We start from the raw sequence: 14,998 nt of genomic DNA, 5'->3' as shown, positions 1-14,998 counted from the left end.
CACTAACCTCTAGCGCTTGAAAGTGGAACTAAACGCCGGCGCACAGAGAAACAAAACACAGGAAAATTCGCCCAGTGTCCATTCTTTGTAATCCCTATTCGCTGAAAGTATCTCCAAATACAAATAAATTGTCTTAACAAAATTTCAGTAATTCAAACCACTACATGTAGAAGTGTCATCATCAGACATCGGATTCTAGGGCAAATGCCTATTTTGTTTCTTTAGGAGAAAAGTAAAAATAATTATTAATATTTGTGTTTCATGGAAATTGAAAGGTATTCAAAGAGTTTTATAGTGCCCTAAAATGCCCTAAAACGGTTATTAGAGCCTAATTTGTTAATATTCGCCTAAAAATGCCTAACTCACTGTAAAGTTTCGCATTTTACTCTTACTTTTTATAATTTATACATGCATTCACTGCGAAATTTAAGGCATTTAAAAAGTGGAAAGTTTGCTTCACACCGGCCATGAAACCATTGATAAAGGAAACAAAATGTTTTGAATCTCACGACACTCGCAATAGATTTCACCGAATTTAACATGTTTGGAGGCATAAATGCCAACAAAGAACCAACCTTAGTTTTGAAGCAGGCAACAATCACAACATGTGCTGCTACCGATTCAGAGATATACTATACTATAAAAATGACTGTTTTCGGTCTGAAACCGATTAGCTGTACTGCCCTTCAGAGTGTCATAAAATCACAATTTTTGGAGAAAGAGTGTTTTTGAAATATTTATGAAAAGTCGTAAAACTGCGAATTAGTAGGATAAACCGTTACAAAATATTTAAAAGAATGGCCCTCCTAGTGTTAACACTACCAGGAAATGCAACAATAAGTGGAACTTTGTATTTTTGTCAATTGAATCTCAATAACAACGGTTCATTTGAATGCTCGTTAACAGTTGCTCTTTCCCTCACCTTATTTGTGTTGAGAAGTTTTGAGCGGTAGGACGTTTTCCTGTGAAGTTTAACGCGATAATGCCGAAAAATATAAGTGCAAAATCTACATTGATCCGGCAATGGCTAACAGAATATTCAGAATTCACTTATGATGGAAAAATAATATTCTGCAAGATTTGTAGCAAACAGGTATGTAACAATAGTTGAAATATATCAATTCTATTAATTTTAATGAGTAGACCTATAATATTTATACATTGACTGAGCTATCCTGAGGTATAATTCTTTTTAAGACCACTACACTTTAACCTTTTAAATTCCGATAGTTAAAGTATTTGCAGGTCATTAAAATTTTGATTTTTCGAACCCACTAACTTTGTGATAGAAATACGGCAATACAACAATTAGGATTTTATTTTAATTCAGTTTACTTTACATTTTTAGATTTCGCAAGAAAAGAAGTGCCTCCTAAAGCAGCATGTGCAAGGAGCGGCTCATAAGGCTAAAGCTCAGCAGAAAAACCAACTGCAACAAACTTTACTAACACAGCCTACTTCATCCAATCTCAGCAGCAATTTCTATGCTGATTTAACCAGAGCGTTTGTTGCTGCTAACATTCCCTGGAATGCAATTGAAAATCCGGTTTTAAGACAGTTTTTACAAAAATACTGCAAACGAAATATCCCATCTGAGTCGACCCTAAGAAAAAATTACTTAGACAGAATATACAATGAAACTTTAGCTTCCATTCGGGAGGATATAGGTGATTCTTACATATGGGTCTCTGTGGATGAAACCTCAGATCCTATGAATAGGTATATAGCAAATATGGTAGTAGGAAAACTTAGTCCTGATGGACCTTCGATTCCACACCTCGTATGTGTTAAGGAACTTTCGAAAGTGAATAGCCAAGCCATTGCTTATTTTGTAAATAAAGGCCTACAGTCTTTATACTCAGGTAATATAGACGATTCTAAAGTTCTGTTGTTTTGTACTGATGCTGCCTCATACATGGTTGCTGCAGCTCCACTTCTTAAAACATTTTATCCTAACCTCACGCATGTAACCTGTCTAGCACATGGCCTTCACAGGGTTTCTGAAACAATCCGGAATGAATTTCCTCTTGTCAATTCGTTTATTTCTAACACAAAAAAATGTTTTTGTAAAGCCCCATCCAGGATTTCAATATTCAGAGAGAACTTTCCAGATATCCCACTCCCACCTCAGCCGGTTGTTACACGATGGGGAACCTGGATTCAGTCAGTGGTGTATTATTCTAAGTATTTTAAAGAAGTGGTCACAGTTATTGATAAATTACCTGAAACTGATAGTGCAGCGTGTGTGAAAGCAGTGAAAGATTGTCTGAATGACTCACGAGTGAAAAACGATATTGCCTACATAACATCAAACTTTTCTCTCATACCTGCAAGCATTGAACAATTAGAACATGAAAAACAATCTCTTTGTAGCCAAATAGCAATAGTAAAGGAAGCTCAGGTGAACATACATTCTGCTTTGGGCGAAACTGGGAAAAAAGTTAAAAATAAGTGGGACAACGTATTAAATAAGAATGTAGGATTTTCATTGTTGGAAAAAGTATCAAGAGTGATATCGGGGGAAAGTGTAAATGTTCCAGTAAGTATTGATGTTTCTATTGTACGTAATTTAAAATTTGCGCCTCTCACATCGGTTTCGGTTGAAAGAAGTTTTTCTGCTTTCAAAATGATTCTCAGTGACAAAAGGCAAAGGTTAACTGTGGAGAATTTAGAAAAAATTCTGGTGGTGTACTGTGCAGATAATTATAATAAAGTCTGAGCATGGAACTGAATTTCAATAACTTAAAATGAGTAATCTTGATATCAATAATCATTATTTCATTAGTTTCAATATATTAAATTTGTGCAGCTCTGTTTATAAATATAATATAGTATTCTTTTTTAATGTTTAAACATACTTTTTTGTGCGTATTTTAGTGTATAACTAAAAATTTCAGTGAAAGAAATAAGTATGATACCTTGATGTGCCTAAAATGCCTATTTTCATTAAAATAGAGCCTAATTTTACAAATTTTGAGCTTATTTTAGGCGCCTAAAACTGCAATTTTTAGTGCCTAAAAATCTGATGTCTAGTAATAACTCTTTAATAATAATTTTTAATCACATACCTTAATGTTCGTCCTCAGCACAAGACATTGCAACCTCGGTTTTAGTCCACGTGGATTAGACAAGTAAGTGTCATTTAATAATGGAAGCAGCTTATTGGTTGCAATATTGAAATTGAGGCGAGTGATTGGAGCGGCGACACAAGAAATTGAAAACAATAATGCAATTAAATTTCAAAGACCTGCCGAATGTTATGCACGAGGCCGCTCAAAGACCTGCCGAATGTTAACCACGAGAGCGCGGCGATAATACCATCCCTGTTTAATTTTCCAAGCCATTTGCAAAAGGTACGATATAATATTATCTCTGTTGTTACAATATCAATATCATTAAAAATCAATCAGTAGTTTACGACAATAAAGAATACTTATCAAACTGTAGAGAAATCCCACTGAGTGAATTATTTAGACTAACACATCAGATGTTAAAACATTAGTGGAAAGATACATTTTTGTTTTTATTATGTAAATGAATTTATCTGCAAGATTATAAAATTTCATTCAAGATCCATAAATGGATAAATAAATATACAGATAATAAATAAATAAATAAATAGCTATAATAGCTAAGCCGTCTTTGTGAACTTATGATTCAGAGTTCACCTATAAATAACTCTTTTACATTTTGCCGGACATATATTTTATTAACAAAAGCAAGGAATGGCATTTTATTGATATTACATATGTGCATAAAAATTATGTACCATCACTCCGCAAGCAATGATAATATATCTATTTTATTTATTTAAAATAAAAATACAATACCGGTATGTAAAAAATCCACACATGAAAAGTATGTGGTCTTTTTTATCTTGCATAAAGTGATTGTTCAGTTTTTAGGTCTTCACATTACCTATTGTTTGCAATTTATTAGGTACCGGTACCGATACTTTTTATAATTGATAGCATTCCCTTTATTAATTGAAGAATGAATTCAATGTAATTTGGCCAACTTCGCACATTATATTTTGCCAGATTACCTAATGTCCTGTGGTCTAGAAGTATCGGTAATATAATTTTCGATTCTCTAAAACTTAACAACAGGTCTAGACTGATTATCACATATTTATTTCACTTAAGAATTTGATTATAATAAGAACTTTTGTAATCAAGGTGCATATATTTGTCTTGTGATCTAAGAGTAATGTATGTTAATATAATATTAGAGTCTCTGAAACCTAACAATATGCTGATTATCGTAAAATTATACAATCTATAATGTGTATTGTGTAGGCCTATTTATGGATGTATGAGTATGTTTTCTATAAATTGCTGCGTACGTATTTTCTATTCTTTAATGTTCTAATGCATATCAATGAAACTTTGAATATGTTTATTTCGTCCTAATTTTACATCAAATGTCCAAAATGGCCATAATCTGTCAATTTTAGATCATCACAGCGTTAAATTGCGTGATTTACGTACTACCCTAGGGTACTACTATTATGCGTCTGCTCTCCAACAATATGGCGGCAAGCGCAGCGATCAATTTGCCCCGGTTTTCTCGTTTCGCGCAGCCGAGACTGTAGGGGCTTGCTATGCAGCATATGCGGCATATGGACCATGGTGGTCGTGTATAGTGAGGATCACGTAAGTTCAGTTCCCAAACAGCAAATATTTCCGCCTTGTCAGTGTTGCCAACTGTTACCAGATATCACCACATGTAGTAAAATCACGATCCTATGTACTGAATGACTTCTTTACTCACCGTACTTTACCTTAATGTTGGAAGGTTATTCTAAATAGTTTCAATAATAATGAGAAATGTATTGCTATGTTCTAATCTTTTATTCCTTTACATTATTATTAGTATTAGCATTAATAGGTTACTAGACGTAAATATACAACAAAGTATAGTATATAATATTCAAGAATCAAATCTGTTCCAAGACCAATTAAATTATTGTCACTTCACTTCAAAGATTCCAGCGTACATATACTGTACTTCCTAAAGGTAGATAAATTAATAACCAATTGACTTTTGGTTGGAATTCGAATGAACTTCTGATTATCTTTTGAAATTAGTAAGGAAATGGATAATACAACTATGCTAAAACTGAAATAATAATAAATCAACTTACAAAAATAATTTTGGTCCTTAAAAGCCACAAGTAATTTCACTTCTAGATACCTTTTTAAAGATTTCATTTGTTTGTAAATTGCTTAATAATGCTACACTTACACTTATTATTTCTGCAACTCCACGTCTGTCATTGAAAAAATGTATGATACATAACTGTGAAGTCTCTTTTTGGCTCTTGTGTCCTAAATTTAAATAAGAAAAAGCAAATGATTCAAGAAATGTGAGCTGGTGAAAATTAAATACTCAATTAATAAAATAATTACTACCAAAAGAATATTTTATTAATTCTATACAAAAGATGGATTACACAGAACAGATGGCCAGAAATCATAGATTTATACACAACATACAGCATGAAACGATCATCAAAAAATGCTTTTTGTACACAATAACATCTTTCAAACGAAGTGAAATAGCCAATAAGTTCAATAAATATTATGCTAATAAGTAACAACTAAATTAATAATTATCTACAAGCTGTAAAAGGGAATAAAATAGTATATTGTTGAAATTAGGGGGTTATGGTTTATTACGTGTATTTATAATTTTAATTACTTTTTCTACATTTAATTATATTTTAATTTCTATTAGATTAGTTGATGGTGTGGTTGTTAGTTTTATCTGTGTACGTCAGACTATTAAGGAAAAACTGAAAGAAATATTAAATCTACTATCTACTTTATATAACAATATTTAATCAAGAACTGAATATTACTATTAATTTAATAACATAAGACCCAAAACATCTCCAAGTCCAGACAATACACATGCTGATTTTCTTAAACATGTTGGCAAACAAGCAAACTCACTACTTTTATCTTGTAATCTCAACTAAAATACAATATCTGTCTGGAGAAAATCTATCATAACATCAATTTTGAAAAGCAATTATTCAACTAATATCTTTTCGAGTTATCGACAGATACCACTTACTAGTATGATAGCCAAAATTATGGAAGAGATGATTTCATAGATTGAATTGGTTCCTGGAATCTAGTAACTAACTTTCATTTTATTGGGTTGACTTTAGAGAATTGCATTCAACAAATGGACAGATTTTAAATTTTAGTCAAGATATTAAAGATATTTTAAACAGAAAACAAAACAACTTAACAATTTTAATTTATTTTCAAGGATCATATGGCTCTGTAGATATAAATCACTTAAGAAATTGCAAACTTAGGGTGTCCATGATAAAGTGTTACACTGGGTCAGTGACTTGATTATTTGATTCATTGTCACAAATATGTAAATAGAGACAGATTCATCTGGGCTTCCCACATTGTTGTTTTCAGGAATACATTTTCCAATATTAATGTCGATGGTCTAACTAAAGAAATAGATCTTATGATAATCTCATCATTTGCAGATAATATGGTTGTCTAGAACAAAAAATCACAGTCCACAAATATTAATAAACTGAGCCAAAATCCCAACAGACTTTTTGACTCTACTTGGAGAACTCAAACTTGCTCAATCAAGGGAAACTTTACTAATAAAACACAATCCCAAGTTATTTCAAAATGAATAGTATATAAGTTAACTTTAACAGATGATGTTAAGAAATGTGATACTTCTCCAGACATTTTAAAAATCATTAGAAACGATAAATGATCTGGTCAGTGAGTGACTACATACAGTATTTTTTATAGATGGATCCTGTTTACCAAGCCATAGATGTAGTGGTGTTGTAGTACAATACCAGTATATTCCCTTTTACAGGGAATTATATTCAAACACTTGTTTGCCCCATTTTAACCGTGACAACGCTTTTTAGCTTTTTAAACATTCTGGTTATTGTATTGTGTTTGTGTTTAGTGAAAGATTTTAGATAAGGGCGCAAATAGCCATAGTAGCTGACGCGCCCTTTTTAAACGCCACTAACTAACTAACTAACTAACTAACTAACTAACTAACTAACTTCAAACACTGACTAATTTTGATAGTGAAAATTTAGATACACTTTTAAGCTTACAAAATCTCCAGTATCGACTTCATAAATCTGAGAAGGCTGTCATACTATCAGATTCAAAATCAGATATTCTTGCTGCAGTATTGGACGTAACAGCATGAAATCTCAATATTTTACAGTGTTTTAATATTTTAAGCAAAATGGTCGAATTACATCGACGACTGGTACTTCCGTGGATCCATGAACTTTATGGAGTGGGAGGTAATGAGGTAGCTGAAAGGTAGCAAAATTACTGTAAGGTTATCTATACCTGCATCTTACCACACTGTTAAAAGAATAACAAGATCAGAACATGACAATGTGGTAACAAAAATCGGAATGATTCTAAAGCAAATGAAAAAATTGCAATAGGCCATCCGGCGTCTGCTCCACAATGGAGGAAAATCCTCAGAAGAAACCAACTAATCAGACCAAATGGGGGATCCAAACTACCCTCGAGTGCAGCTCTGAATTTGCAGGCCAACGAGTCTACCGACTAAGCTACATACAATTCATCAGTTAAGCTATAGACCTACAGTCTACTATTCAATTTACAGCATATATAATTCATCAATTAAGCGAAACAAAAATATAGTACAATACATAGTAAAAATAATACACCTAATTTAATAACTGAACTTCTATGAAAATCTACAGTGGCAGTACTCATATTATCACAGGCCATGATTGTCTCAAATATTTACAAAGAACTGATATTTCAGAATCTCCCCATGCCATTTCTGAAATCTCAATGAAGATATGGATCATTGTCTTGACTGTTTAACTTTACACAGCTTTCAATCATCTGGTTAAATATTGGAGTGCAAGATAACAAATGACATCAACTGCTGAACACTTGGTATCAATCAACCAACAACTTCATTACATTAAAGGGGAAAAAAACTGAAAGAATTAATTGTATATAGACACAACACATAAGACAAGGCCGCTTCAGAACAGTAATTGGCAAGGCTCTGTTGTTTCAGGATTCTTATGTAGATTCAATTTCACCTGAAAGAAAAAAGTAGCATCTATAAGTAGTAGTAGTAGTAGTAAAGATAATAATAATAATAATAATAATAATAATAATAATAATAATAATGACTGTAAAGTATGGAAATTAATATTGCAATGTAATATCAAAAGGTGATTTCACACCATCAACTCTTATCATTTAGTACAACTCTTATCATTTAGTACAACAAATCTATTATATTCAGTTGCAATCACCAGTAGCTGTTCTTTCCTCCATTTTGTTGTTGGCTGATTTTTCACAAGTCTGCTATGATATGCAGCACTATCCATGACAATAACGCATTGCCCTAATGTTCTCAGGTCAACAACTGTGTTTGCACCCACTTCTCAACTACAGGGCTATTCTTAGCACTATGGTAGTCCTGACTTTTCTTTCAATTGCATGAAAAAATTAAATCAGCACCTGCAATAAAAATTATACCTGAGCATATAATTACGTCACATGAATTCACAGCATTTAAATAAAGAAAATAAAACATATAACATAACATGACATGACATGAGATCCTCTTTGGTGAAAGGCTTTCCCACGATTTTATTTAGTCACCAATTTTTATATTTTTGTACCCTGATTTAAAAAATTACTCTTGCCAAATTTATGTAAAATATAAATCAATATAACTTACCGAGTATAAATCCACCTTTCGTTCCGGCATCTAATCTTCCACCCTCATTTGTTGGTCTATGAATAACACCATTCATGTCACTGGAAACTTCACCTGGTTTATTTCATGAATAAGTGGGTGATCATACTTAAAAAAACAGAGAGAGAAAAGCAATTCACATTGACACTCTAAGAGACACAAAAATTTTAAAGACAGGAAAACCGTTCAAGAATTTTATAACTAACCTCTAGTTATAATATGAAACTATTAATTGCAAAACATGTTGTTCCCACCTGAATTCATTACTAGTAGCCTATATTAATTGCAATTTCATATTCCACATAAATGTTAATCTATTTGTTAGTAAAAAATTCAATCACTCAATGTCTCACAATACATTGAAATTTACCATTCATAAAAATCCAAGTCTCATCCAAGAATACTACGGGTTTAGGGTTCTCACGCTCCACATTTCTTATATATTCTCTTAAAAACGAATAACATCACTTTCTCATACATGTGTATAAGGATCCCCTTTGCTCCATAGAAATTTCATCTCTTTCAAAATTTTTTTCACCGATGATAAGAATACTCTAAATAAATATGTTTCATAATCATCATTCATATGTTCCAGAACTTTGCTGCTGTTAGTACTTCCCCTGTAACAGTAAATGAAAATTATGCCATATTTTTATACATAGGCCTATGACTAATATCAGAATTACATTGCATAAATCAACACAATAATTCCTGTAACTTCCCTACCTTTATGTAACTTGTCATAAATAAATCTCGCAATTGCATCTTTCGTAAAATCATCAGCATCAGTCACTGGATGTTTACGTAGTCTATGTTTTCCTGGTGTCACGAGTGGGGGTCCCCTTGTGTGAATTTATCACTTTCGTGGCTGTAGTTAAGCCAAGCTGTAATAACAAACAATAACATAATACTTCTAAAAATTGTTATATCATAAAATTCATGCATAATACCAACATTTACAGCTATATGAATAGAAAATGATCAACATGTTAGGTTGGGTCTACGATAGGTTTAAGTAGGCTAATATTTAGGTAATTCTCCAGAAAAGCTACACCAAAGAAGGCATAATTTTATTTTGTTTAATTGATTTCTGTGATATTTACATAGTGATGAACACGTGGTTTTAGTGCACAGCCACAAATACTTTCAGCACAAAAATCCTTTGACACTTACCTGTATATTCTAATGCATTGTTGTAGTCCCTCCCTCAAACTTGTTACTAATTACCAATATAACATGCGAGAGGTCCAGGACGAAGAGAAATGGTTAGTTTCCCAGTAGTGCGTCCTCGTCCTCTCGAGTGTTATATCTTAACAAGTACTTTGGGTGGGGTAGCTTTTCTGAAGAAACACCATATTTAATATTACTTAGACCAGTCATGAATAAATTATTCAGCCAGAGTCAACGTTCCTATGCTTTATAGAGTATGTTATATAGTTATTATATAAAACTGAATTATTTTTAAGCACCATAACAGGCCAACATTCATGTAATATTTGCTGCAATATCAAGTTAATAATTACAATATGACTTGTATTTTCTTCGGCCGATGTGGCATGTAAATTGTGATCTGAACGGTTAATTTAATACCAAAAGAGAAAACTGGAAATTTACTTTCGTGCTGTTTGATTACTTGTTCGTCTAATTTGTAAATGTATTTAAGCTATCACCTACTGCAGTATTACAGTATCTTAAATGTATTTAGTTTGGCAATATGAAAATCACTGACTTGATTAAACATTAGGCCTAACCTAAAAATTTGTTTTGTTTGACCACAATCATGAAATTATTAGTGCAAACTCCTAAAACTGAATACCACTTTGAAATGTATGCTTAAGAATACTTACTCCTAATAATTGTCCTATTCTGGTTGTAATTGCTGTCTCCGTTAGCATAATTCCTTCTTCATTATCTTCTTTCTTCAACTCATTATACACGTGAACTACAGATTTCTGAAGCGTACTCTGAATGCCACACATTTTCTTCCTTGGAGGAGTCACTGCAACACTATTTCATTTTTTTTGACATAGTAATAAAAATCTAAACACGAAAGAAATTCATTAAAATTTGAAATAATATTTCTATCCATTACCCACGTGCATATCACGCCCAAGTATATTATATTCATTCGTACTTATCTGACTATTCTTGAATTATAACCACAACGCAACACATAACATAACTATTATGTATTAATATTAATACTAATATTAATTAATTATTAATAAGTTCGAATTTCACTGTCTTCCAGTAACCGGCTGAGAAATCTAGTACAATTTTAATTTCATGGAACTCCAGTACCGGCAAATATTGTCGATATTTGCCTCAGCTGCCAACATACCGGTTACAAAATCACTACCATTTATAGTATTTGTCAGTATCGAAATTCGAAACGAAGTTGGCAAAAGAAAATTCAACCTTCAAACTAGAAAATCACCATAATCCACTAGCATTTGTAGTAATGGGGGAAAAATGGTTAGGTTTCACCCTTAGGGTATCAAGTTACCTGGTCTTCCCTATAGTAGATATCCGCTCTTCGCACTCACTCGACCTTCAACCATTTCGCGCGTGCGCAATTCGTCATGTCCATCGTCATCGTGCTCTGCTTCTGGATCGACTTCCTCGTAGTCTCCGACTATATTCTAGTTACCTTGGTCTCCGACATTTGGCTGTGTCTGCGACCACAAGAGGGCTAGATATTACAGCCGCCGCGCGACCCACTTCGTGCCCTGGGCAAATTCATCGAGCGGGACGAGGCTTCCCTCTTCTGCCTCAACGTGTGGGCTATTGGTGGTGGCTACAACTGTCACTGGAGAATGCCCGTCGCATCTGGGGCCTGCGGGGATTTCGACACCGAAGAGTTTGTGAGATTGTACTAGCTAGTTTCTCTTTCGCTACTAGAACGCACCGAGAGGGAGGTAGCTGTGCAAAGGTTATCCATGCATAGGGCAAGTAGAGCAGCGATGTATGGAACAAGGAGATAGGATACTGTCCTTAATATATGGAAAACATTGCGTTGTTAAGAAAAGCAGTATTCAGACACGCTAAGTGGAAGTGATCCAATCCTAATTAGAGCTCTTCTGTCGTCCTCTTTCCACAAATCAGGAAATTTGCCTCCAGAGTTGCAGCTATAGTCCCGTCGTTCTTATTTCCGGCAGCCAATCACGTTGCAGGTCGGCTACATTTAAACGTGTACGTCTTGTCATTCGCTGCTGATGTCGTTATGCACTTCCTAAGGCGCGATAAATACTTAATATAATTGCCCACATTTTGGCTATTTCATTGGCGTTCGCAGAAAGCACACGAGGACATTATTTCCCGCTCAATTTTTTGCTCAATTACAGTGCATTTGATTTATTATCATAGGAGCTACGACATAATAATGTTTAACGGTGCGGCAAATAGATTCCTCGTATGGTAGCTCGGCAACGAAAGAACAAAAATGTCGAACGATACTGCCTACCTAGACTTTATAGAGCCTTTACTTTCTAAGACGTAAACAAAGAGGAGGAGTCACGCCGGAAATAACAGCGACGCGACTGTAGAACTTTCACATACTGTATTGCTGAAATGTACGCATAATGACAAGGACTCCTTACCTTTTACAATTCCTTAAACTATGAACTGTGTTCGAGAATTCGCAACTTTGCAACGAAAATTAGCCTATTAACGATTTTCAGCAGCACATACGTAAGGATAGGTTTTCATGAACCTAACAAAACCTACATTAAGGGCTAAACTATTCGATCATGATAAGCGCCCTATGCTTAGATTTGCTTCTTTAAATAACAGTTTACGAGACGTAATAAGGCTGATGTGAGGCGAAAATCGAAGAAGAGATTCTGGCAAAATTTCATCTTCAAGGGTGTCATTCATAGACATTTCGCTAGCCCGCGCTACGAGCGTGCTAAACTAGCCCCGGCTATCGACTGATTACTTGTACAGGATTCATATCAGATCATATCGCTAACACTGGGTTATGAAAGGAAAAACGTTAGTTCGCTGATCTTCCCACCGGAAGCCCGCGCTAGGAATGTCTATGAATACGGCCCAAAATGTTTATTTTCGCATACAAGTATTGCTACTATAATGACAATGATGCAATGCTCTAGCAGTTTCGAAGTTGTATACGTGAACGCAGTTATTCTTAGGTTTTTAATTCCGTATTGTAATGTACAAGTAACTTTTTGTCAGTTATTCAGAAGCATGCATATAATATAACATCTTCTGTTGTGAAATAATTTTATTGCATTTATTAAAAATGTATTAAAAATGTAAAGGATTGTTGCATCTCAACTTTATAATGTTCATTTTATTCACCCTTGTCTTTTTGTCGCTGCTATCTGTAGAACAATATACAGGGACATCATTTTATTTTTACTTCAATTTTTATTGTACCTGAGTTTTTTAATGTACTTCACTCCCAACTGTTCAACTGTTTTCCAGACAGAATCAAGGCCGCTTATAGTAAACAGCACTAAGTTACTGAGTATAGTACGTTCCAGAAATATGTTCGCGTTTTCCAGTGACGAAAGAACTTTTAATATTGAATCATATTTTCGCACAGGTACTGTCCGTTTGCCTACGTCGCATCCCGATTTCCCCCACTTGATTCTGCACGGCCCTCTGTAAAAGCAGGGCTGTCTTAGCTCTTTTCTGAAAACATTAATTTCTGTTAGGAATTGGACGTTTACGTAATATTATACAACTGTTTAAAATAACTTAAATAAAAGGGCCTCGTTAAGTAATTAACTGTCACGTGATTTCCTTCCTTTCTACGATCCTGCAGCATAACCACTTGGACGGAGAGTAGATAGCATGTCCGAGTAATTTTATCTATGAGGTCGGGCAGAAGTGAAGATTGAATTCACATTACATAAGGTACTGTATTCTTTTATAGATTAGGTACAGAATTATTTCAACATGAGTTACTAGTACGAAGGACGAAACTGGTAATTGGAATTAGATGCAATAGTCTATAGTGCGATAATATGCACAAAAGAACTGAAGCTTGTATGCTATCGAAAAATGAATGGCTACCATCTTCAAAAATGTGTTTAAATATCCATTTTATGATTATTTTTCAATTGAACTTCATTATTCTCTATATTGTACGCTAATGTGCTGTAGACAGTATAATATACACTACATAATGAACACGTTCGCATGGATAGCTCAGTTCGCGAGTAAAAACACTCATTCTTAATATAGTACTGCATTTTGATTAAATAAAAATCCTAATGAAAATTATCGAACTCAAAATCGCGATATTTCCTAGTTTACGTAAACGGATGAAGTATTTTTCTTCCCTCCTATACCTAGTAAAGTGATGTGTTTGTGTTTTACGCCAGTATCATCGAACTCCAGTTGTGGAAGGGGTAGCGAACGGGTTTTCCGGTTCTCTAAAGGTATAGCCAGATTAATATTAAAAATGTTAGTAAAATAAAATGATGTCCCTGTATATTGCAGCCAGACAGCACGCGAAGGAATCATCCAAGTTCGTTTACGCGCTGTTTCTTATACATCCCTGTACTACGAGGGACAAGCGCGTCACAAAGACAACGCAAATTGACTATAGACTGACACCATCGAGTTGTGATACTGTTCGTGCAGATGTTAATTGCTTGTACACAACACGTTGGATGATTTATTTCGAAAATTAATCAACTTTAATAAATAAGCCTACTTTTTAAAATTCGATTTACGTGAATCAGGGCACATATCGGCTATTCGAACAACAGTTGTTCTGTGGATTCCGAGCGCCCTGAACACTGACATTACGGGATTCTTCACTGCTGGATTGGAATACCTTCAATGCAACAATTAGGGCCTCATATTCGTCCGACTTTTGAAGTAGAATCATATCGAATCTGTTATGAACATGATGACTCCCAAAGTCTCCAAATTGCCATCACTCCAACAGTGCTTCAAGTGTTAAAATAGCCAACAGTTTGGTGGACACCCCTGATGTTTGTAAATTCTAGCACGCAGTTCGCACTCCAACATAGGCACACAGACTATAGCAGCAGTAAGAGGAGTTGCTGTCCGAGGTTTAACGCCAACTGCAATGCAGCTTAGGACAGCCTACTAAACGAACTATACATGCTAGCCGTAGTAAGTATAAATAAAAAAGTAGGTCTATTTATGCAATTTGATGAATTAAATCACTTGAGCTATTCCTAGAAGAAAGCTTAAGAATGATCTAAATAACTGAGTAAAT

General features: G+C 34.1%; 1 long non-coding RNA gene across 1 annotated transcript; it reads right to left on the bottom strand.

Moving 5' to 3' along the window:
- Window positions 1-5,164: 5,164 nt before the first annotated feature.
- Window positions 5,165-11,292, bottom strand: LOC138703269 (uncharacterized). The gene is made up of 5 exons (XR_011333023.1): window positions 10,626-11,292; window positions 9,149-9,662; window positions 8,761-8,886; window positions 8,330-8,537; window positions 5,165-8,110 (listed from the first exon to the last, which is right to left on the bottom strand). It is a non-coding gene; the product is annotated as an uncharacterized lncRNA (long non-coding RNA).
- Between the last annotated feature and the right edge of the window lie 3,706 nt (window positions 11,293-14,998).

The sequence above is a fragment of the Periplaneta americana genome, chromosome 7, assembly GCF_040183065.1.
Source record: "Periplaneta americana isolate PAMFEO1 chromosome 7, P.americana_PAMFEO1_priV1, whole genome shotgun sequence".
NCBI lineage: Eukaryota > Metazoa > Arthropoda > Insecta > Blattodea > Blattidae > Periplaneta > Periplaneta americana.
This window is presented reverse-complemented; position numbering and strand designations above follow the sequence as displayed.